The sequence below is a fragment of the Panulirus ornatus genome, chromosome 46 (genome assembly GCF_036320965.1).
Source record: "Panulirus ornatus isolate Po-2019 chromosome 46, ASM3632096v1, whole genome shotgun sequence".
Lineage (NCBI taxonomy): Eukaryota > Metazoa > Arthropoda > Malacostraca > Decapoda > Palinuridae > Panulirus > Panulirus ornatus.
Window position 1 is genome coordinate 8,689,951 of NC_092269.1, and position 26,777 is coordinate 8,716,727.

Below are 26,777 nucleotides of genomic sequence, written 5' to 3' on the forward strand. Positions count from 1 at the left end.
ACACAGACATACACATACTTGTTTGCCTTCCTTCATTCCTGGCGCTACCCCTGCTTCAGTGAGGTGGTGCCAGGAAAACAGACAAAAAAGGCCACATTTGTTCATACTAAATCCCTAGCTGTCATGTGCAATGCACCACTGCCAAAGCTCCCTATTCAAATCCAGGCCCCACAGACCTTTCCATGGTTTATTATCATTATTATTATTATCATTATTATTATTGCTGTTGTTCTTGTTGTTGTTGTTTTCATTAGCTTCTTTGGTCAGCCATCTTCATTACACCCTTGTTTTCGCTATTCTTTTCACACACTGTGATCACTGCTAAGGCTATCACCACTACACCCCACTGGCCAAGCACTCTCTGGTAAATGTTACTTTCCCACACATAGATACAAAAACATAGTAATCAATATCATCATTTTTTTTTATGATACTTTGTTGCTGTCTCCCATGTTAGCGAGGTAGCACAAGGAAACAGACGAAAGAATGGCCCAACCCACCACATACACATGTATGAAAAGGATCACAATTTTGTGCATGATCAAGATATTCCAATGAGTCCATGGGGAAAATGAAACATGATAAGTTCCCAAGTGCACTTTGGTAAATATCACTTAATCAGGACAAGTACAAATAAGTCATTTGTAACATCGAAGAGCGAGTAGAACTCCATTTGGTAAACATGCGATTCAATCGCAAGTTTACCAAATAGCTTTGTCTCTTTGATGTATATCAATGACTTATATTTCTCTCGTGTCTCCCCTGATGATGTGATTATTACACGAAAGTGCACTTGGGAACTTATCGTGCTTCATTTTCCCCGTGGACTCATAGGAATACACATGTATATACATGAACGCCCACACATGCACATATACATACCTGTACATTTCAACGTATACATACATATACATACACAGACATATACACATGTACATATATAATTATCATTATTATAGTTACTGATTTTTTCATATTTGTTTTACATTTCCCACACCAATGAGGTAGCACCAAGAACAGACAAATAACTGCCTCATTTGTTCACAATCATTCTCATGCTGTCACCTACAATGCATCAAAACCAGAGCCTTCTATCCACAGCCAAGCCCCACGGACCTTTCTGTGGTTTCCTGACTGCTTCATATTCCTTGATTCAGCCCAGTGACACCATGCCACCACATTGCTCTAATTTGCTCCATCCCATTCACAATCCTGTACACTTTTGCATGTTCAGACCCTGATAACTCCAAGAATATTTCACAACATCCTTCCATCTTCCTTCCTCGTTACCTCCAATTCTGTCATACATATATATACCCTATTAGGCAAGTCTCTCCTCACTATTTCTCTCCACATGTCAAACCCATTTCAGCACACCCTATTCAGCTCTCTCAACTATACTCTTCTTTCTACCACACAACTATTTTGTCCTCCCATCATTTCTACACCATTTCAGCACACCCTTTTCGTCTCCCAGCCATACTCTTTTTCCTACCACACCTTAGCCCCACATTTCATAATCAACCCCCCCTCACCACATACTGTCCTAAAGCATTTAATTTCCAACTAATCCACCCTCTTTCGTACTTTTTATTGTAGTCCCATGCCTCAAATCCATACAGTACCATTGGGACTACTATACTTGAACTATCGAAAATTCAAACTTTGCCCTTGTATCATGTACAGTGACTTCACTTTACCTTCATCATCACCATTAACATCAGTCATTATCATTATTATTACTATTATTGTTATTATCATCAATATTATCATATAAGCCCAAGATCCCTTCCCAAGGGGTTTCTGAAGCTTCAAGGCTGCACTAAAATGAGCAGCAAGGAAATGCTGACTTTGAAGCGATTCCTCTGGCAAGATTGTATACAATTGCCCCATGACACTTTTCTTGAAAGAGTCCTAGTTTTACTTATAAGACCCCATTTCCATGAGCTCCTGCAGTTCCTAGTAACAGAGAAATGATGGACTACTTTGGAAGAAGTCAATAAAAAACAACACAGCCACAATGAAGGTGACTTTTCATTTGTGGTGTAACTGCATGCAGGAAGAGTCTGTTAACATACATATTTTTTTTTTTTTTTTTTTGCTTTGTCGCTGTCTCCCGCGTTTGTGAGGTAGCGCAAGGAAACAGACGAAAGAAATGGCCCAACCCACCCCCATACACATGTATATACATACGTCCACACACGCAAATATACATACCTACACAGCTTTCCATGGTTTACCCCAGTACGCTTCACATGCCCTGATTCAATCCACTGACAGCACGTAAATCCCGGTATACCACATCGATCCAATTCACTCTATTCCTTGCCCTCCTTTCACCCTCCTGCATGTTCAGGCCCCGATCACACAAAATCTTTTTCACTCCATCTTTCCACCTCCAATTTGGTCCCCCACTTCTCCTCGTTCCCTCCACCTCCGACATATATATCCTCTTGGTCAATCTTTCCTCACTCATTCTCTCCATGTGCCCAAACCATTTCAAAACACCCTCTTCTGCTCTCTCAACCACACTCTTTTTATTACCACACATCTCTCTTACCCTTTCATTACTTATTCTAATTACACTTGATCGCAGTTTCCTACGTTAGCGAGGTAGTGCCAGGAAACAGACAAAAAAGACACATCCACTCACACACACACATGTATACACATACAGGTACATATACATATATACATGTACATACACATATATGTACAAAATAACACGTATATATTCATACTTGCTCGCCTTCGTCCATTTCCTGCACCACCCCACCCCATATGGAACAGCATTGCCATCCTGTGTCAGTGGTGTAATGCCAGAAAATATGAAGAAAGGCCACATCTGTTCACAACCATATACAAGCCATCATGTGTAATGCAACAAAACCACATTTTCCTTTTTTCCATACTTGATCGCTGTTTTCCTGCTTTTGTGAGGAAGCACAAGAGACACATGTAGAAAGGATGCATCTGCTTACATCCATACTCTGTCATGTTAAATGCACTTAACGCTGTTGCACTCAAGAAACTGGCAACATCCACCAACTGGAAACACATCATGAAGTGATGTGATGTTGTGCATGGGTCTATCCACAAAAAGAGGTGAGAAAATGAGCAATAAGTACTTGATGTCTTCTTCGTGAAAGTTGCATTGGGGCATAAAGCATCTTGCAATACAGTGAAACACTGTTTATAGTGTTGTAGTAATGGGGTGATGTCCCCATAGTGCAGATGGAAGAGCATGAACAGTGTCTGTCAAGGGAGTGTGGTTGCTGATGGGAGTATGTTTGGTGGGTTGGAGATGTAGACAAAGTTGGAAGGTTAGTTATTTAAAGCTAATCAAGTTAGTCTGGTGTGTATGAGTTTTTTCAGTTAAATTTGTTAGGGGTGCTGGGATCTGCTTGTATAAGTGAAAGTTGGGTTGGGCCATTCTTTCATCTGTTTCCTTGCACTACCTCGTTAATGCGGGAGACAGCGACAAAGCATAATAAATATAAATAAATGAGATATATATATATATATATATATATATTATATATATTATCATATACTTATTATACTTTGTCGCTGTCTCCCGCGTTAGCGAGGTAGTGTAAGAAAACAGATGAAAGAATGGCCCAACCCACCCACATATACATGTATATACATACATGTCCACATACTCTTATATACATACCTAAACATGTGCTGGAAATGAGATGTTTGAGGACAATGTGTGGTGTGAGGTGGTTTGATCGAGTAAGTAACGTATGGGTAAGAGAGATGTGTGGAAATAAAAAGAGCGTGGTTGAGAGAGCAGAAGAGGGTGTTTTGAAATGGTTTGGTCACATGGAGAGAATGAGTGAGGAAAGATTGACCAAGAGGATATATGTGTCGGAGGTGGAGGGAACGAGGAGAAGAGGGAGACCAAATTGGAGGTGGAAAGATGGAGTGAAAAAGATTTTGTGTGATCGGGGCCTGAACATGCAGGAGGGTGAAAGGAGGGCAAAGAATAGAGTGAATTGGAGCGATGAGGTATACCGGGGTTGACGTGCTGTCAGTGGATTGAATCAAGGCATGTGTATGGGGGTGGGTTGGGCCATTTCTTTCGTCTGTTTCCTTGCGCTACCTCGCAAACGCGGGAGACAGCTACAAAGCAAAAAAAAAAATATATATATATAATAATATATATATATATATATATATATATATGGCCAGAGAGCGTTATTGGATTACGTGTTAATTGACAGGCGCGCAAAAGAGAGACTTTTGGATGTTAATGTGCTGAGAGGTGCAACTGCAGGGATGTCTGATCATTATCTTGTGGAGGCTAAGGTGAAGATTTGTATGGGTTTTCAGAAAAGAAGAGTGAATGTTGGGGTGAAGAGGGTGGTGAGAGTAAGTGAGCTTGGGAAGGAGACTTGTGTGAGGAAGTACCAGGAGAGACTGAGTACAGAATGGAAAAAGGTGAGAACAATGGAAGTAAGGGGAGTGGGGAGGAATGGGATGTATTTAGGGAATCAGTGATGGATTGCGCAAAAGATGCTTGTGCCATGAGAAGAGTGGGAGGTGGGTTGATTAGAAAGGGTAGTGAGTGGTGGGATGAAGAAGTAAGATTATTAGTGAAAGAGAAGAGAGAGGCATTTGAACGATTTTTGCAGGGAAAAAATGAAATTGAGTGGGAGATGTATAAAAGAAAGAGACAGGAGGTCAAGAGAAAGGTGCAAGAGGGCAAATGAGACTTGGGGTGAGAGAGCATCATTAAATTTTAGGGAGAATAAAAAGATGTTCTGGAAGGAGGTAAATAAAGTGCGTAAGACAAGGGAGCAAATGGGAACTTCAGTGAAGGGCACAAATGGGGAGGTGATAACAAGTAGTGGTGATGTGAGAAGGAGATGGAGTGAGTATTTTGAAGGTTTGTTGAATGTGTTTGATGATAGAGTGGCAGATATAGGGTGTTTTGGTCGAGGTGGTGTGCAAAGTGAGAGGGTTAGGGAAAATGATTTGGGAAACAGAGAAGAGGTAGTAAAAGCTTTGCGGAAGATGAAAGCCGGCAAGGCAGCAGGTTTGGATGGTATTGCAGTGGAATTTATTAAAAAAGGGGGTGACTGTATTATTGACTGGTTGGTAAGGTAATTTAATGTATGTATGACTCATGGTGAGGTGCCTGAGGATTGGCGGAATGCGTGCATAGTGCCATTGTATAAAGGCAAAGGGGATAAGAGTGAGTGCTCAAATTACAGAGGTATAAGTTTGATGAGTATTCTTGGTAAATTATATGGGAGGGTATTGATTGAGAGGGTGAAGTTAAAAAATATATATATATATATATATATATATTTTTTTTTTTTTCATACTATTCGCCATTTCCCGCATTAGCGAGGTAGCGTTAAGAACAGAGGACTGGGCCTTTGAGGGAATATCCTCATATGGCCCCCTTCTCTGTTCCTTCTTTTGGAAAATTTAAAATTTATATATATATATATATATATATATATATATATATATATATATATATATAATATATATATATATATATATTTTTTTTTTTTGCTTTGTCGCTGTCTCCCGCTTTTGCGAGGTAGCGCATGGAAACAGACGAAAGAAATGGCCCAACCCACCCCCATACACATGTATATACATACGTCCACACACGCAAATATACATACCTACACAGATTTCCATGGTTTACCCCAGACGTTTCACATGCCCTGATTCAATCCACTGACAGCACGTCAACCCCGGTATACCACATCGATCCAATTCACTCTATTCCTTGCCCTCCTTTCACCCTCCTGCATGTTCAGGCCCCAATCACGCAAAATCTTTTTCACTCCATCTTTCCACCTCCAATTTGGTCTCCCACTTCTCGTTCCCTCCACCTCCGACACATATATCCTCTTGGTCAATCTTTCCTCACTCATTCTCTCCATGTGCCCAAACCATTTCAAAACACCCTCTTCTGCTCTCTCAACCACGCTCTTTTTATTTCCACACATCTCTCTTACCCTTACGTTACTTACTCGATCAAACCACCTCACACCACACATTGTCCTCAAACATCTCATTTCCAGCACATCCATCCTCCTGCGCACAACTCTATCCATAGCCCACGCCTCGCAACCATACAACATTGCTGGAACCACTATTCCTTCAAACATACCCATTTTTGCTTTCCGAGATAATGTTCTCGACTTCCACACATTCTTCAAGGCTCCCAGGATTTTCGCCCCCTCCCCCACCCTATGATCCACTTCCGCTTCCATGGTTCCATCCGCTGCCAGATCCACTCCCAGATATCTAAAACACTTTACTTCCTCCAGTTTTTCTCCATTTAAACTTACCTCCCAATTGACTTGACCCTCAACCCTACTGTACCTAATTACCATGCTCTTATTCACATTTACTCTTAACTGTCTTCTTTCACACACTTTATCAAACTCAGTCACCAGCTTCTGCAGTTTCTCACATGAATCAGCCACCAGCGCTGTATCATCAGCGAACAACAACTGACTCACTTCCCAGCGCTGGAATTGGAATGATGTGGTATAGTGGGTTTAACATGCTGTCAATGGACTGAATGATGGCATGTGAAGTGTATGGGGTAAACCATGGAAAGGTTTGTTGGGTCTGGTTGTGGATAGACAGCTGTGGTTTTGATGCAATACACATGACAGCTAAGAAAGGATGCAAGCAAATGTGGCTTTTCTTCTTGTATTCCTGGTGCCACCTTGCTAACTCAGGAAACAGTGATCAAGTAGCGGATAGAACCATGGAAGCAGAGGTGAGTCACAGGGTGGGGAGGGGGCAATTGTTCTAGAAGCTTTGAAAAATGTGTGGAAGGCGAGAACATTATCTCGGAAAGCAGAAATGGCTATGTTTGAAGGAATAGTGGTTCCAACAATGTTATATGGTTGCAAGGCATGGGCTATAGATGGGGTTGTGCGGAGGAGGGTAGATGCATTGGAAATGAGATGTTTGATGACAATATGTGGTGTGAGGTGGTTTGATCGGTAAGTAATGAAAGGGTAAGAGAGATGTGTGGTTATAAAAATAGTGTGGCTGATAGAGACGAAGAGGGTGTACTGAAATGGTTTGGTCATATGGAGAGAATGAGTGAGGAAAGATTGACAAAGAGGATATATGTGTCAGAGGTGGAAGGAACGAGGAGAAGTGGGAGACCAAATTAGAGGCGGAAGGAAGGAGGGTGAAAGGCATGCAAGGAATAGAGTGAATTGGAATGATATGGTATTCCGGGGTCGACATGCTGTCAATGGATTGAACTAGGACATGTGAGGCATCTGGGGTAAACCAGGGAAAGTTTTGTGGGGCCTGGATGTAGAAAGGGAGCTGTGGTTTTGGTATATTACACATGACAGCTAGAGACTGAGTGTGAATGAATGTGGCCTTTGTTGTCTTTTCCTAGCAGTAACTCGCGGGCATGCAGGGGGAAGGGGTTGTTATTTCATGTGTGGCGAGGTGGCGACAGGAATGAATAAATATACATATACATGCGTGTATATGTATATGTCTGTGTATGTATATATATACATGTATACGTTGAAATGTATAGGTATGTATATGCGCATGTGTGGACGTGTATGTATATACATGTGTATGTAGGTGGGTTGGGCCATTCTTTCGTTTGTTTCCTTGTGCTACCTTGCTAATGTGGGAGACAGCGACAAAGTATAATCAATACATATATATATATATATGGGAGCGGGGGGCTGGAAATCCTCCCCTCTCGGTTTTTTTTAATTTTCCAAAAGAAGGAACAGAGAATTGGGCCAGGTGAGGGTATTCCCTCAAAGGCCCAGTCCTCTGTTCTTAACGCTACCTCGCTAATGCGGGAAATGGCGAATAGTTTGAAAGAAAGAAAAGATATATATATATATATATATATATATATATATATATACAAGTTATCCTTTTATTCATAATCACCCAGGATCACTGTCTACTGAAGTCCTGGTGCTATCCAGGACCTAAGGCTTTGCTACTTCCAGTAGCAGGAAAATGTCAACTTTTTGCAGAGAAGTTCTTTGACAAGATTTTACTCCCAATGATACAGCCTCACCAAAGGTGACTTTTTACTCTTGGTGTAACCTCGCATGGGCAGAGACCAGTAATATATATATACAGAATATAATATATATCTTTTGTTTATTTTGCAATAACTGTTTTAATTATTCTTATAAGTAAAGCATTTTGAATAGAAAATTTTTCCAACTTCAACTTCTATGCTTGTATTTAAACATTATGGGTGCAACATCAAAAATCAGGACAAAAGAAGTAAGGAAAACTTCAGAAACCTAGAAATATCCTGTCAAGGTTACTTTTACCTAAAAGGGGAAAAGAAAGGGAAAAGCATATGCATGCATTGCCTCGTGCAGTTCCCACTTCAGTTCTCTGCCAACATTCAGTCTGATAAATCACCCAAGCCCTCATGAATTCAATTTATTGTTCCACATTCATCTAATCTTCACTACATTATCAATAAGGAGACCAATGGATATATTCTTACAAACAAACAAAGGTCAGTAAAAAGCAAAAGTGTGGTAAATGTATAGCTCCCAAGCATTTTGGATTTTTGATGATGTACCTGTAGCATAAATCTTAATAACCTTTCGAAGCTGGGATAGAGTAAACACTTCACCCTTCAGATAATATACATATTTAAAGATCATTGGAAAAATTTTATAACTTTCTTTTCAACAAAACCTTTTTATAAATTATAATGAAATCAAAGGTATACATAAATACAGAGCATCTCAAGCATTTTCCACAATTTAGCTGAATGTTGCCAATACAAATACATGCAATTATGTGTGTAACCAACCTGAAAAAGTTTTGTATGTAATATTTATACACCTTTTCTTGTAATGTATTCACACTAGCAGTCATAGCATTCCATTCATAGGAATATGTAGAATTCTGTACTGTAATTCCTAAGTGTTCCCAATTACCTTGCAACAGCATAAATGACCAATATTCCTTCTAAATAAACAAAACTTATTGATGCTTAGCATTAGCAAAAGATATTAAAGATATGCTTATATGCATACAGTACTGAATATAGTGCTGATAACTAAATAATGCTTTCTATATGTAAATATCTTTTGTGCAAAACAATGAAACAGCAACTTCAGGGAGCATAGTTTTTGATAACAGCTCTAGTGAGGAGGAAAATGGGGAAACAACTTTATTTTCTTACTTCAGATTACTTTATGGGGTTCTTCTCTAAACTACAGAAGTGTGTGTGTGTGTGTGTGTGTGTGTGTGTGTGTGTATTTACTGGTTCACCACCGAATTTCCGGCAACTGATGGTTCGGCACCTCCTTTAGTCCTGACCATGAGGGAACTTGAAATTACCACAAGCACCAGACTAGTTTACTGGGCAGCCACAGATGGCGTGTGTAGGGCGCGCTTATTTACATTCTTTACACTGCACTTGGTGGTGATACCACAGTTCTGTGAGATTCTTAGCTTATTTTACTTAAATTTACCCCTAGCTATGGCTTCTAAGACATATGAGAGTGTCAGTCATGGTGTCAAACATAAACACAAGTCCATATCAATCCAAGATAAAGTAGAACTGTTGAAAAAAATGGACCATGGTGTTTCAGTGCATAAGCTGTGTGACATCCACAGTATTGGTTCATCAACTGTTTATGATATAACAAGGCAAAGGGAGAAAATATTGAAATCCTATGCAGACAGTGATTCCAAGAAGCAAATGACCAAAAAAAAAAAAAAAAAATTAGAAAAACTATGAAAGATGGTAAAAGTACAGAGCGCAATCGAGTGATGATGGAATGATTCGACAGCGTCGGAGAGATGGAATGGACTTGTTAAGTAGCATGATAATGGACCAGGCTAAGTTGTTCCATAAAGAACTTATATTACAACTTGAGCATGACTACAGTGAAGGATGGCTTCAAAGGTTCAAGAAACGTCATGGAATTTCCACGAATAAAGTATGCGGAGAAAAGCGGTTTGCAAACTACAAAGAAGCTGCTAAGTATGTGGAAGAATTTCCGAAAACTCGTACCTGACAAGCACCTCAGTCCTGAGCAGATGTATAATGCAGACAAAACTGCATTTTTCTAGCAAAACTGCATACCTAGGAAAACACTAACAACAGAAGATGAAGAAGACCCCACAGGATTCAAACAATCTAAGGATAGACTTACCATCTTAAGGTGCTCATACATTTAACATTTGTTTGATTTAAATTTCTAGCAGTCCATAGTATACTTTAGATACATGGGAGATGTATAATGAGTGGGTAAGAGGTGTGCTGATGAATTATTATCACATGACCATGGTTGGTCCGGCAAAATGGTTAATCTGGCAAGGCTTTGGAACCAAGAGTGCCGGAAAATCGGTGGTGTACCTGTGTATGTATGTATGTATATGTATGTTTTATATATATATTATATATATATATATATATATATATATATATATATATATATATATATATATATATATATATATATATATATTCCTATAACTAAAATCACCCCAGGACCTCTTCTCAAATGCTCCTGTAGCCTAGAGCTGAGTTACTTCCAGTAGCTAAGAAATGTGGACCCCTTTGGAGTGAGAAGCACAGGAGAATTAAAGAGTAAGTGTTCAGTGTCTTCATTATGAACTTACATATTAGGCATAAAAAGTCTTGTGATATGGTGAATCAATGTTTTCCATGCTGGAGAGATTGGTGGTGTCCAGAAAGTATACAAGAGAGTGCAATCTATACTTGACTAGGAAGTGTAGTTTCAAATGGGTGTGTCTGGTGAGGTGCAGTTCTTTAGTACTTTTTGAGTCATTATGGTATGTATATGCTTCATCAGTACTGTGTTTTATAGGAATGGGGATTCATGAGTAAAGGGTACTGAAGCGAGAAGCAGTGGAAAGCTACTCATTTCTATCTGGAGGTTGGCTGTGAAGTGGTTTTGGGTGGTAGGAACCTTATGCTGCTGCAAAGAAATTACAATGGCCACACAAATCTATTATTGATAACAAAGATGAAGTATAGCATGTTAGCAATGAGAAGTGTTCTGATGGCACTTACTTTGTTTATGGCCTTTATGTCATTCTTTGTGGGAAAGGGACTGAATACTGTTTGTGTATCTTGTGTGATACTTCATATGGCCATTGTCTTCATGTGTGGAAGGTTGTTCATTCAGAGTTATGGGGAGGTGCAGGTTTGGAATATATCTCTCCAGAGTTTGGAAGGTGACAGTGGATTTCTCTGGGGATGCAGACACTGTGCTAAATGAGTCAGTGTCCTAATTGTATGATGTGTTGCATGTTTGTTTTGCTTAATGTCATGGAGCTGTGATGTGACCATGAGGTAATCTGCATACAGCAACCATAAACAACCAACACCAACACAATAAAACAAGGATCCTCCCAGGACAATCCCATCTCAATATGCTTGGCACTCTATTCTTTGCAAAAGAATTAAACCCTTCCCATCCAAACCACTCCATAACTAACCACTAATCCCCAAGTAGGAACAAAAAGCTCATAACTACCCATTTCAAAAATCAGTATTAATAAATCCTCTACAATAAGCAAGCACAACATGGACAAAATATATAAACACCAAAATGGCCCAACAAGGAAAACAACCAGTCTCCCTATACAGTCTTAAACGTTACCCCACCAGGAATACACCCATCTAAAACACCACTCCCCATAAATTTGCAAGTTAACTTTCCTGCATTTGCTCTGGACACCAACCATCTCTACAACATTACAAACACAAATTAAACCTAACACAAACCCTCATGCCTAAGATGCTATTTCATGTGTGGCAGAGTGGCGATGGGAATGGATGAAGGCAGCAAGTATGAATATGTACATGTGTATACATGTATATGTCTGTGTATGTATATGTATGTATACGTTGAAATGTATAGGTATGTATATGTGCGTGCATGGGCATTTATGTATATACATATGTATGTGGGTGGATCGGGCCATTCTTTCTTCTGTTTCCTTGTGCTACCTCGCTAATGCGGGAGACAGCGATTAAGTATGATAAAAAAAATAATATATATCTTTCCACCTCCAATTTGGTCTCCCACTTCTCCTCATTCCCTCCACCTGACATATATATCCTCTATGTCAATCTTTCCTCACTCATTCTCTCCATGTGACCAAACCATTTCAATACACCCTCTGCTCTCTCAACCACACTATTTTTATTACCACACATCTCTCTTACCCTTTCATTACTTAATCGATCAAACCACCTCCACCACCATGTGACTCACATCCGCTTCCATGGTTCCATCTGCTGCCAAATCCACTCCCAGATATCTAAAACATTTCACTTCCTCCAGTTTTTCTCCATTCAAACTTATCTCCCTCAACCCTACTGAACCTAATAACCTTGCTCTTATTCACTGAACCTAATAACCTTGCTCTTATTCACATTTACTCTCGGCTTTCTTCTTTCACACACTTTACCAAACTCAGTCACCAACATTTGCAGTTTCTCACTCGAATCAGCCACCAGTGCTGTATCATAAATGAACAACAACTGACTCACTTCCCAAGCCCTCTTATCCCCAATAGACTGCATACTTGCCTCTCTCTCCAAAACTCTTACATATATATATATATATATATATATATATATATATACATATCATAATTATTCACCTTCAACCATTCCCAGCACCAACCCCTGCATCAGCGAGCTAGTGCTAGGAATCAGATGACTAAAGGCCACATCTGCTCGCATCCATACGTGAGCATTCATATTCAATGCACCAAAACCACAGCACGCTATCCACATCCATGCCCCATACACATTTCCATGGTTTACCCCGGACATTTCACATGCCCTGGTTCAGTTCACAGACAGAACACTGACCCCAGTAAATCACATTGCTGCAATTCACTCTATCCTGTGCACCCCTTTTCACCCTCTTGCAATTTCAGGCCTCGACTGCTCAAAATCTTTTACACTCCATCCTTCCTTCTCCAATATGGTCTCCCCATTCTTCTTGTTTCCTCAACTTCTGACACACAAACACACATCTTTCATACTTGCTTACCATTTCCCACGAGTGAGCTATCGTCAAGAACAGATGACAGAGCCTTAGAAGGAAAAATCCTCGCTTGGCTTCTTGCTTTGTACTTTCTTTTAGAAAGTATCATGAGAGGGGAAGATTTCCAGCCACCCACTTGAATCCCTTTTAGCTGCCTTCTATGACACGGTGGGAATACATGGCCACATTTACTCACACTCATGTGTAATGCACTGAAACCACAGCTCCCTATCCACATCCAGGCCTCACAAACCTTTCCATGGTTTACCCCAGATGTTTCACATGTCCTGGTTCAGTCCGCTGACAGCACATTGACCCTGGTATACCACATAGTTCCAGGAATGAATGAAGGCAAGCAAATATGAATATGTATGTATGTAATGTCTGAATGTATGTAAGTATATGTTATGTATATGTGCGTATGTGGGCGTTTCTGTATATATATACAGTTTGGTCACATGGAGAGAATAAGTCTGGGAAGATTGACCAAGAGGATATATATGTAAGAGGTGGAGGGAACGAGGAGAAGTGGGAGACCAAACTGGAGGTGGAAAGATGGAGTGAAAAAGATTTTGAGTGATCGGGGCCTGAACATGCAGGAGGGTGAAAGGCGTGCAAGGAATAGAGTGAATTGGAACAATGTGGTATACCGGGGTCGACGTGCTGTCAATGGATTAAACCAGGGCATGTGAAGCGTCTGGGGTAAACCATGGAAAGTTCTGTGCGGCCTGGATGTGGAAAGGGAGCTGTGGTTTCGGTGCATTATTACATGACAGCTAGAGACTGAGTGTGAACGAATGTGGCCTTTGTTGTCTTTTCCTAGCGCAACCTCGCTCACATGAAGGGGGAGAGGGTTGTTATTCCATGTGTGGCGAGGTGGCGATGGGAATGACTAAAGGCAGACAGTATGAATTATGCACATGTGTATATATGTATATGTCTGTCTGTGTATATATATACGTATACATTGAGATGTATAGGTATGTATATTAGCGTGTGTGGACGTGTATGTATATACATGTGTATGTGGGTGGGTTGGGCCATTCTTTCGTCTGTTTCCTTGCGCTACCTCGCTAACGCGGGAGACAGCGACAAAGCAAAATAATAAATAATAATAATATATGTGTGTGTGTGTGTTGTGTGTGTGTGTGTGTGTGTGTATGTGTATATGAATGGTTGGGCCATTCTCCGTGTGTATCCTGGCACTACCTCAATGACATGGGAAACGGCAATTATGTAAAATAAGTAATAGATAAAAAATATGTATGTAACAAAGTCTGGAGAACATTAGAGTCTATGACATCATCTGGCCAAAGTGAATCATCCTGCAAAGTATATAATTAGAAAAAGGTAGGATTCTCTTTTTCTACATGTAAGAAATTAAGAAAAAAATTCATAAGCCCATAAAATTCTTTTGAATATCAAAATCTCTAAAATTATGTTAGAAATGTATCATTCTGCTATTATCTAAATAGCATAATATACAGGTGATATAAGCTGCAGTCTTTTCAGATTCAGTTAACAATAACCAAATAACTTGATAATAATTCTTTATAAATTATCAATATCATATGCCATTTAATTGCTTGTAATAATCAAATATTTGAATGTCAAGATGTCTAACAGTGAATCAGTTTGTGTAGTTGAATACAACAGGTTACCAGGTTTACCTAAAGCTGTAGTTTTACCCTCTGCTAAATACTAGGTGGCAAAACTTAAAACATTGTACACTAAAACCTTTCTTACCCTAAATAACCTAACCAAGCCAAAAACATTTAGAAGGTATGATCAATTCTGCTGGTCTGCTCAGACAACTCAATAATCACTTGATTGGTCATGCTAAAACCAATGAATAAAAAAGAAAAAAAATCCATGAAATAATAACTTGATTGGTCATGCTAAAACCAATGAATAAAAAAGAAAAAAAATCCATGAAATAATTTTTGGTAAATAGCATATATACTTATGAAATAATATTTGGTAACAGTTTTCAAACTGAATAAAACTTGACCTGTGTAATTTCCAGGTAAAAGAATAAGCCTCCATGTAAATGAAGTATATCCACTTAAAAATGCTACAATATTCCAAATAGTATTATACCCAATTGTTTGATACACCTTTTAATATCTTTTGTAAATAATATCTTTTGTAAAGCATAGACATGTCTAAAGTAACTGATTTTACAATATCTGAGACAAGTCAAGGCTTGCAATGAGTTCTAAACAAATTAAGATTCAGCTTACCAATAAACTTAAGACACACACATATAGCCAGACTGATACACAATGACACAAACATACATATGTACATACATAAACACACACATGCACACCCACACTGTATATTTTATTATTATTATTATACCACACAACCTGTTTCTAAGAAAGTCCTGGTGTTACCCATGACAAAATTTCTGAGGCTCCTGCAGCCCCAGGCAGCACAACTTCCAAAGCAGGGAAATGTGGACACTATCTGGAGTGAAAAGTTCTTTAACAAGACTGTACTCCCAATAACAGAGCCTTCGCCAGAGGTGACTTTTCATTTGCAGTGTAATCTCAGGCATGAAGTGTCTAGTTACACCTATGTAGTATACATATTTATCACGTCATGAGTCCCTTCTACCTTCATGAGGCCCCAGTAGCACCAAGAAAGTTGGCCTTATCCTCCACTTAGGACCATAGGTCATTATAGTGTTGTCATGTTGCGTATATGCCTATGTGCACAGAGTGCAGGGCAATTGAGTTGTGAGTAGCTGGTGTTTCCTCTATGGCAGATGCATCATGGGCATGAATGGTCTTGGGATATGCTGAAAAGGTGTTTGTAGTCTTGTAATGTTCGTTAATATCCAGAAAACAGAAGGGAAAGTGTGACCTGAGTTTGTCTAAGGAGTATTGTCTCTAATGGGAATATGTCAGGAGGATTGGAGTTTAGGACTGAGTTAGGAGCTCAGCTATTTAGTGCTTGTTGTTCCAATTCACTCTATCCCTTGCACGCCTTTCACCCTCCTGTATGTTCAGGCCCCGATCGCTCAAAATCTTTTTCACTCCATCCTTCCACCTCCAATTTGGTCTCCCACTTCTCCTCGTTCCCTCCACCTCTGACGCATATATCCTCTTTGTCAATCTTTCCACACTCATTCTCTCCATGTGACCAAATTATTCAAATACACCCTCTTCTGCTCTCTTAACCACACTCACTTTATTACCACACATATCTCTTACCCTTTCATTACTTACTCGATCAAACCACCTCACACCACATATTGTCCTCAAACATCTCATTTTCAGCAAATCCAACTTCCTCCGCACAACCCTATCTATAGCCCATGCCTCACAACCATACAACATTGTTGGAACCACTATTCCTTCAAACATACTCATTTTTACTCTCCGAGATAACATTCTCACCTTCCACACATTCTTCAACACTCCCAGAACTTTCGCCCCCTCCCCACCCTGTGACTAACTTCCACTTCCATGGTTCCATCTGCTGCCAAATCCACTACCAGATATCTAAAACACTTCACTTCCTCCAGTTTTTCTCCATTCAAAGTTACCTCTCAATTGACTTGACCCTCAACCCTACTGAACCTAATAACCTTGCTCTTATTCACATTTACTCTCAGCTTTCTTCTATGACACACATTACCAAACTCAGTTACCAGCTTCTGCAGTTTCTCACCCGAATCAGCCACCAGCGCTGCATAATCAGCGAACAACAACTGACTCACTTCCCAAGCCCTCTCATCCACAAGACTGCGTACTAGCCTCTCTTTCCAAAACTCTTGCATTCACCTCCCTAACAACCCCATCCATAAATAAATTAAACAACCATAGAGACATCACGGACCCCTGCTGCAAACCAACATTCACTGGGATTCAATCACTTTCCTCTCTTCCTACTTGTACACATGCCTTACATCCTTGACAAAAACTTTTCAGTGCTTCTAGCACCTTACCTCCCACACCATATACTCTTAATACTTTCCACAGAACATCTCTATCAACTCTATCATATGCCTTCTCCAGATCCATAAATGCTACGTACAAATCCATTAGTTTTTCAAAGTACTTCTCACATACATTCTTCAAAGCAAACACCTGATCCACACATCCTCTACCACTTCTGAAACCACAGTGCCCTTCCCCATCTGATGCTCTGTGCATGCCTTCAGCCTCTCAATCAATACCCTCCCATATAATTTCCCATGAATACTCAACAAACTTATACCTCTGTAATTTGAACACTCACCTTTATCCCCTTTGCCTTTAAATAATGGCACTATGCATGCATTCTGCCAATCTTCAGGCACTTCACCATGAACCATACATACACTGAATATCCTAACCAACCAGACAACAACACAGTCACCCCCTTTTTAATATATTCCACTACAATACCTTCCAAACCAGCCACGTTGATGGCTTTCATCTTCCGCAAAGACTTCACTACCTCTTCTCTGTTTACCAAACCATTCTCCCTGACCCCAGCTAGCACAAAATATGCCTGTGGCATGAAAAAGTGGGAGGCGGGCAGATTAGAGAGGGTAGTGAGAGGTGGGATGAAGAAGTAAGATTGTTAGTGAAAGAGAAGAGAGAGGCATTTGAACGATTTTTGCAGGGAAATTGTGCAAATGACTAGGAAATGTTCAAATGAAAGAGGCAGGAGGTCAAGAGAAAGGTGCAAGAGGTGAAAAAGAGGGCAAATGAGAGTTGGGGTGAAAGAGTATCACTGAATTTTAGGAAGAATAAAAAGATGTTTTGGAAGGAAGTAAATAAAGTGCATAAGACAAGAGAACAAATGGGAACATCGGTGAACGGGGCTAATGGAGAGGTAAGAGCTAGCAGTGGTGAAGTGAGATGGAGTGAGTATTTTGAAGGTTTGCTGAATGTGTTTGATGATAGAGTGGCAAATATACGGTGTTTTGGTCGAGGTGGCGTGCGAAGGTATATTTTTCTTTTTTTCATACCATTCGCCATTTCCCACATTAGTGAGGTAGCGTTAAGAACAAAGGACTGAGCCTTTGAAGGAAATCCTTACTTGGCCCCCTTCTCTGTTCCTTCTTTTGGAAAATTAAAAATGAGAGGGGAGGATTTCCAGCTTCCTGCTCCCTTCCCTTTTAGTCGCCTTCTCTGACATGCAGAAGGGGGAGGGGGTTGTTATTCCATGTGTGGCAAGGTGGCGGTGGGAATAAATAAAGGCAGATAGTATGAATTATGTACATGTGTATATATGTATGTCTGTGTGTGTATATATATGTGTACATTGAGATGTATAGGTATGTATATTTGCGTGTGTGGACGTGTATGTATACACATGTGTATGTGGGTGGGTTGGGCCATTCTTTCATCTGTTTCCTTGCGCTACCTCGCTAACGCGGGAGACAGCGACAAAGCAAAATAAATAAATAAATATAAATATATATATATATATATTATCCCTGGGGATAGGGGAGAAAGAATACTTCCCACGTATTCCCTGCGTGTCGTAGAAGGCGACTAAAAGGAGGAGCGGGGGGCTGGAAATCCTCCCCTGTCAATTTTTTTAATTTCCAAAAGAAGGAACAAAGAAGGGGGCCAGGTGAGGATATTCCTCAATGGCCCAGTCCTCTATTTCTTAACGTTACCTCGCTAACGCGGGAAATGGCGAATAGTTTGAAAAAAAAAAAAAAAAAAATTATATATATATATATAATATATATTATATATAATAATATTATATATATAATATAATATATATATATATATATAATATATATATATATATATATAAAATATATATTATATAATATAATATATATAATATATTATATATATAAATGCAAGAGTTTTGGAAAGAGGGGCAAGTATGAATCTGTTGGGGATGAGAGAGCTTGGGAAGTGAGTCAGTTGTTGTTCGCTGATGACACAGCGCTGGTGGCTGATTCATGTGTGAAACTGCAGAAGCTGGTGACTGAGTTTGGTAAAGTGTGTGGAAGAAGAAAGTTAAGAGTAAATGTGAATAAGAGCAAGGTTATTAGGTACAGTAGGGCTGAGGGTCAAGTCAATTGGGAGGTGAGTTTGAATGGAGAAAAACTGGAGGAAGTGAAGTGTTTTAGATATCTGGGAGTGGATCTGGCAGCGGATGGAACCATGGAAGCGGAAGTGGATCATAGGGTGGGGGAGGGGGCGAAAATTCTGGGGGCCTTGAAGAATGTGTGGAAGTCGAGAACATTATCTCGGAAAGCAAAAATGGGTATGTTTGAAGGAATAGTGGTTCCAACAATGTTGTATGGTTGCGAGGCGTGGGCTATGGATAGAGTTGTGCGCAGGAGGATGGATGTGCTGGAAATGAGATGTTTGAGGACAATGTGTGGTGTGAGGTGGTTTGATCGAGTGAGTAACGTAAGGGTAAGAGAGATGTGTGGAAATAAAAAGAGCGTGGTTGAGAGAGCAGAAGAGGGTGTTTTGAAGTGGTTTGGGCACATGGAGAGGATGAGTGAGGAAAGATTGACCAAGAGGATATATGTGTCGGAGGTGGAGGGAACAAGGAGAAGAGGGAGACCAAATTGGAGGTGGAAAGATGGAGTGAAAAAGATTTTGTGTGATCGGGGCCTGAACATGCAGGAGGGTGAAAGGAGGGCAAGGAATAGAGTGAATTGGAGCGATGTGGTATACCGGGGCTGACGTGCTGTCAGTGGATTGAATCAAGGCATGTGAAGCGTCTGGGGTAAACCATGGAAAGCTGTGTAGGTATGTATATTTGCGTGTGTGGACGTATGTATATACATGTGTATGGGGGGGGGTTGGGCCATTTCTTTCGTCTGTTTCCTTGCGCTACCTCGCAAACACGGGAGACAGCGACAAAGTATAAAAAAAAAAAAAAAAAATATAATATATATATTAATAATATATATATATATATATATATATAGCGTGGTTGAGAGAGCAGAAGAGGGTGTTTTGAAATGGCTTGGGCACATGGAGAGAATGAGTGAGGAAAGATTGACCAAGAAGATATATGTGTCGGAGGTGGAGGGAATGAGGAGAAGTGGGAGACCAAATTGGAGGTGGAAAGATGGAGTGAAAAAGATTTTGTGTGATCGGGGCCTGAACATTCAGGAGGGTGAAAGGAGGGCAAGGAATAGAGTGAATTGGATCGATGTGGTATACCGGGGTTGACGTGCTGTCAGTCGATTGAATCGGGGCATGTGAAGCGTCTGGGGTAAACCATGGAAAGCTGTGTAGGTATGTATATTTGCGTGTGTATGTATATACATGTGTATGGGGGTGGGTTGGGCCATTTCTTTCGTCTGTTTCCTTGCGCTACCTCGCAAACGCGGGAGACAGCGACAAAGCAAAAAATATATATATATATATTATTATTATTATTATTATTTTTTTTTTATTATTATACTTTGTTTATTTATTTATCATCTATCATACTTAGTCACTGTCTCCTGCATTAGCGAGGTAGTGCAAGAAGGATGAAAGGATAGCCCAACCCACCCAAGTACACATGTATACATATAAATGCCCACACATGCACATATACATGCCTATACATTTCAACATATACATACATATACATACACAGACATATACATATATACACATGTACATATTCATACTTGCTGCCTTCATCCATTCCTGTCGCCAACCCGACACACATGAAAAACAGCACCCCCCTCCCCTCCTACATGCAGAGGTAGCACTAGGAAAAGACAACAAAGGCCACATTCGTTCACACTCAGTCTCTAGCTGTCATGTGTAATTCAGCGAAACCACAGCTCCCTTTCCACATCCAGGCACTACAAAACTTTCCATGGTTTACCCCAGACGCTTCACATGCCCTGGTTCAATCCATTGACAGCACATCGACCCCGGTATATCACATAGTTCCAATTCACTCTATTTCTTGCATGCTTTTCACCCTCCTGTATGTCCAGGCCTAATGTTCAGAGCCCGATTGCTCAAAATCTTTTTCACTCCATCCTACCACCTTTAATTTGGTCTCCGACTTCTCGTTCCCTCCATCTCTGACACATAAATCCTCTCAATCTTTCCTCACTCATTCTCTCCATGTGACCAAACCATTTCAATATACCCTCTTCTACTCTCTCCACCCCACTCTTTTACTACCAAACATCTCTCTTACCCTCTCATTACTTACTCGACGAAACCACCTCACACAGTTTATAGTATAAGCAAATGAGAATGGAAATTACCAAATTCAGATATGATAAAATGGAGGTCTGATCTGGGTGAAAAATTTTCAGTATACCATAAACCCACAAACAAAAATGACTTTATCTATTACATTTCACTCCATCATAACAGAACAAAGTCAGGAATAATTGCTGGGTTCTTTGTATAGGTAACTGGAATGTAGTAGTGAGTACCTGGAGGAAAACAGTTATCTTATCGAGTTCAAGAAATCATGCTCCCCTGAAGGTGTATTAATCACATTAAGAGGCCAATATCATTTTGGAAGACAATAAAAAACATGATGCATGTAACAGTCCTTAATTCAAGGAATACCTCGGATGTAATTAAATGCTCAAAGAAGATGAGAATAAACATTGTTACTGTCAGCGATAAAGATGAATGATGTATTGAAAACAATCCCTGGAGGAAGTGACAATGAGGATAGCATGGTACATGGTGTATCTTGTACTGGATGTTTGACCAAATACCACATGAGGTATAGCCAAAAGGGACAATGAACACAGAGCTCATATACACCAGTATAAAGACATTAATGCGCTGCTTGTCCATGCAGACAAGTATGAACACCTACTGAATTGGCAAGGAGCTTAAGTTTAATATAAGAGGACTGAACAAATATGTGAGAAATGCCTTAGAAGCTGCCTACATATGCAGAAAGAAAAGTGACACATAACTGTGATGGTTTAATAAGATGGGCATCCAGAGCTCCAAATGTGAAGGTGATGGAATTTAGAGGGATGGGGCCAGGGGCTGGATGAACCAGCCAACTGTAGGGGGACATTCTGCAGCATCTAAGAAGGTGAAGAATGGGCTTATGGATATAAAGCATTGTATAATACTTGATATCTTTCAAGAAGGCTTTTGCAAGAGCCGAAATGTTAAAGAAATAAAGCTCAAAAGTTCATATCTGTATTCATTCACCATACAAATCCATTTTTTTTTTCTTTGCTTTGTCGCTGTCTCCCACGTTTGCGAGGTAGCGCAAGGAAACAGATGAAAGAAATGGCCCAACCCACCCCCATACACATGTATATACATACGTCCACACACGCAAATATACATACCTACACAGCTTTCCATGGTTTACCCCAGACGCTTCACATGCCCTGATTCAATCCACTGACAGCACGTCAACCCCGGTATACCACATCGATCCAATTCACTCTATTCCTTGCCCTCCTTTCACCCTCCTGCATGTTCAGGCCCCAATCACACAAAATCTTTTTCACTCCATCTTTCCACCTCCAATTTGGTCTCCCACTTCTCCTCGTTCCCTCCACCTCCGACACATACAACCTCTTGGTTAATCTTTCCTCACTCATTCCCTCCATGTGCCCAAACCATTTCAAAACACCCTCTTCTGCTCTCTCAGCCACGCTCTTTTTATTTCCACACATCTCTCTTACCCTTACGTTACTTACTCGATCAAACCACCTCACACCACACATTATCCTCAAACATCTCATTTCCAGCACATCCATCCTCCTGCGCACAACTCTATCCATAGCCCACGCCTCGCAACCATACAACATTGATGGAACCACTATTCCTTCAAACATACCCATTTTTGCTTTCTGAGATAATGTTCTCGACTTCCACACATTCTTCAAGGCTCCCAGAATTTTCGCCCCCTCCCCCACCCTATGATCCACTTCTGCTTCCATGGTTCCATCCGCTGCCAGATCCACTCCCAGATATCTAAAACACTTTACTTCCTCCAGTTTTGCTCCATTCAAACTTACCTCCCAATTGACTTGACCCCCAACCCTACTGTACCTAATAACCTTGCTCTTATTCACATTTACTCTTAACTTTCTTCTTTCACACACTTTACCAAACTCAGTCACCAGCTTCTGCAGTTTCTCACATGAATCAGCCACCAGCGCTGTATCATCAGCGAACAACAACTGACTCACTTCCCAAGCTCTCTCATCCCCAACAGACTTCATACTTGCCCCTCTTTCCAAAACTCTTGCATTTACCTCCCTAACAACCCCATCCATAAACAAATTAAACAACCATGGAGACATCACACACCCCTGCTGCAAACCTACATTCACTGAGAACCAATCACTATCCTCTCTTCCTACACGTACACATGCCTTACATCCTCGATAAAAACTTTTCACTGCTTCTAACAACTTGCCTCCCACACCATATATTCTTAATACCTTCCACAGAGCATCTCTATCAACTCAATCATATGCCTTCTCCAGATCCATAAATGCTACTTACAAATCCATTTGCTTTTCTAAGTATTTCTCACATACATTCTTCAAAGCAAACACCTGATCCACACATCCTCTACCACTTCTGAAACCACACTGCTCTTCCCCAATTTGATGCTCTGTACATGCCTTCACCCTCTCAATCAATACCCTCCCATATAATTTACCAGGAATACTCAACAAACTTATACCTCTGTAATTTGAGCACTCACTCTTATCCCCTTTGCCTTTGTACAATGGCACTATGCACGCATTCCGTCAATCCTCAGGCACCTCACCATGAGTCATACATACATTAAATAACCTTACCAACCAGTCAATAATACAGTCACCCCCTTTTTTAATAAATTCCACTGCAATACCATCCAAACCTGCTGCCTTGCCAGCTTTCATCTTCCGCAAAGCTTTTACTACCTCTTCTCTGTTTACCAAATCATTTTCCCTAACCCTCTCACTTTGCACACCACCTCGACCAAAACACCCTATATCTGCCACTCTATCATCAAACACATTCAACAAACCTTCAAAATACTCACTCCATCTCCTTCTCATCACCACTACTTGTTATCACCTCCCCATTAGCGCCCTTCACTGAAGTTACCATTTGCTCCCTTGTCTTACGCACTTTATTTACCTCCTTCCAGAACATCTTTTTATTCTCCCTAAAATTTAATGATACTTTCTCACCCCAACTCTCATTTGCCCTCTTTTTCACCTCTTGCACCTTTCTCTTGACCTCCTGTCTCTTTCTTTTATACATCTCCCACTCATTTGCATTTTTTCCCTGCAAAAATCGTCCAAATGCCTCGCTCTTCTCTTTCACTAATAATCTTACTTCTTCATCCCACCACTCACTACCCTTTCTAATCAACCCACCTCCCACGCTTCTCATGCCACAAGCGTCTTTTGCGCAAGCCATCACTGCTTCCCTAAATACATCCCATTCCTCCCCCGCTCCCCTTACCTCCTTTGTTCTCACCTTTTTCCATTCTGTACTCAGTCTCTCCTGGTACTTCCTCACACAAGTCTCCTTCCCAAGCTCACTTACTCTCACCACCCTCTTCCCCCCAACATTCTCTCTTCTTTTCTGAAAACCCATACAAATCTTCACCTTCGCCTCCACAAGATTATGATCAGACATCCTCCAGTTGCACCTCTCAGCACATTAACATCCAAAAGTCTCTCTTTCACACACCTGTCAATTAACACGTAATCCAATAACGCTCTGTGGCCAGCTCTCCTACTTACATTCTAATCATTTCCATTTACAACACTGAATACCCCATGTACACCAAACGTGTCTTCAACTGCCACATTAGTCACCTTTGCATTTAAATTATCCATCACTAACACCTGGTCTCATGTACCAAAACTGCTGACGCACTCACTTAGCCACTCCCAAAACACTTGCCTCTCAAGATCTTTCTTATCATGACCAGGTGCATAAGCACCATAATCACCCACCTCTCTCCATCCACTTTCAGTTTTACCCACATCAATCCATAATTTACTTCCTTACACTCTATCATGCACTTGATCACCATTTCCTGCATTAGTGAGGTAGGGGCCTAAACTGGCTACTGCACAAAATGAACTTTAAACTATTATAATTGATACTCATCACTCATATTTCATGTCATGTGCCATTAACATAAGCTTTTCATATGCCATTCCATTAGGAAATTAATTTTATGGAGCACAATTAGAGCTTTGCTTTCATCATTAGTGTACTGTAACTGTAACAAACGTTGAAAATATAAAATATACTACTTAACCAACTAATAACTAAAACTGACCATAGTTCTGTCATATTCCATCGAATGTGAAATGCATGAGAAATTTTAAATGAATGCCACTGTTTATACTATGCCTAACAACTAAATGTATTCTCAAAAATAATCCCTGAAAATACAGTTTAACACAAAATCTATCTTCTGTTGATGATACTCCTTAACCCTTAAATGGTGGCGAACAACAGTTGTGTTCATAGTGTTCGTAGAAAATGGTATCCAACACAGACAGATCAACTAACTTTTCCCACTTCTCTAAAAACATCCAATTCATTTATCATACCATCAGCAGCCTACAGAGGTCTCCCCCACGGATATGAAGGTGCAGGAAAAGATTCTGCAGTCCTCAGTACCCCGACAATCCCTATTATGAGCTGCACATGTATCGTGACCTTGCTAAAAATACAAAGCTTGCAGGATGACCTAAGTTATCATATGAGGAACACTCATGATATCTATTAGTTGGAAAGGAAAGCGAAGAACAACAACAAGAGAGATGTGGAAAAATAAGCAATTCGTAGAGTGATTCTGGAAGGATTATGTTTGAAGGAGGGGCAGGTGTCCCCAAACAAAATAAAGGCATGTGTACGTGTAGGAAGAGAGGAAAGTGATTGGTTCTCAGTGAATGTAGGTTTGCGGCAAGGGTGTGTGATGTCTCCATGGTTGTTTAATTTGTTTATGGATGGGGTTGTTAGGGAGGTAAATGCAAGAGTTTTGGAAAGAGGGGCAAGTATGAAGTCTGTTGGGGATGAGAGAGCTTGGGAAGTGAGTCAGTTGTTGTTCGCTGATGATACAGCGCTGGTGGCTGATTCATGTGAGAAACTGCAGAAGCTGGTGACTGAGTTTGGTAAAGTGTGTGGAAGAATGTTAAGAGTAAATGTGAATAAGAGCAAGGTTATTAGGTACAGTAGGGTTGAGGGTCAAGTCAACTGGGAGGTGAGTTTGAATGGAGAAAAACTGGAGGAAGTGAAGTGTTTTAGATATCTGGGTGTGGATCTGGCAGCAGATGGAACCATGGAAGCGGAAGTGGATCATAGGGTGGGGGAGGGGGGCGAAAATTCTGGGGGCCTTGAAGAATGTGTGGAAGTCGAGAACATTATCTCGGAAAGCAAAAATGGGTATGTTTGAAGGAATAGTGGTTCCAACAATGCTGTATGGTTGCGAGGCGTGGGCTATGGATAGAGTTGTGCGCAGGAGGATGGATGTGCTGGAAATGAGATGTTTGAGGACAATGTGTGGTGTGAGGTGGTTTGATCGAGTGAGTAACGTAAGGGTAAGAGAGATGTGTGGAAATAAAAAGAGCGTGGTTGAGAGAGCAGAAGAGGGTGTTCTGAAGTGGTTTGGGCACATGGAGAGAATGAGTGAGGAAAGATTGACCAAGGGGATATATGTGTCGGAGGTGGAGGGAACGAGGAGAAGAGGGAGACCAAATTGGAGGTGGAAAGATGGAGTGAAAAAGATTTTGTGTGATCGGGGCCTGAACATGCAGGAGGGTGA

At 40.5% G+C, this 26,777-nt stretch overlaps 1 protein-coding gene across 8 annotated transcripts in view; it reads right to left on the minus strand.

Moving 5' to 3' along the window:
• Nucleotides 1–26,777, minus strand: part of LOC139763124 (uncharacterized) — a 273,587-nt gene that overhangs the window by 204,416 nt on the left and 42,394 nt on the right. The window lies entirely within an intron of this gene.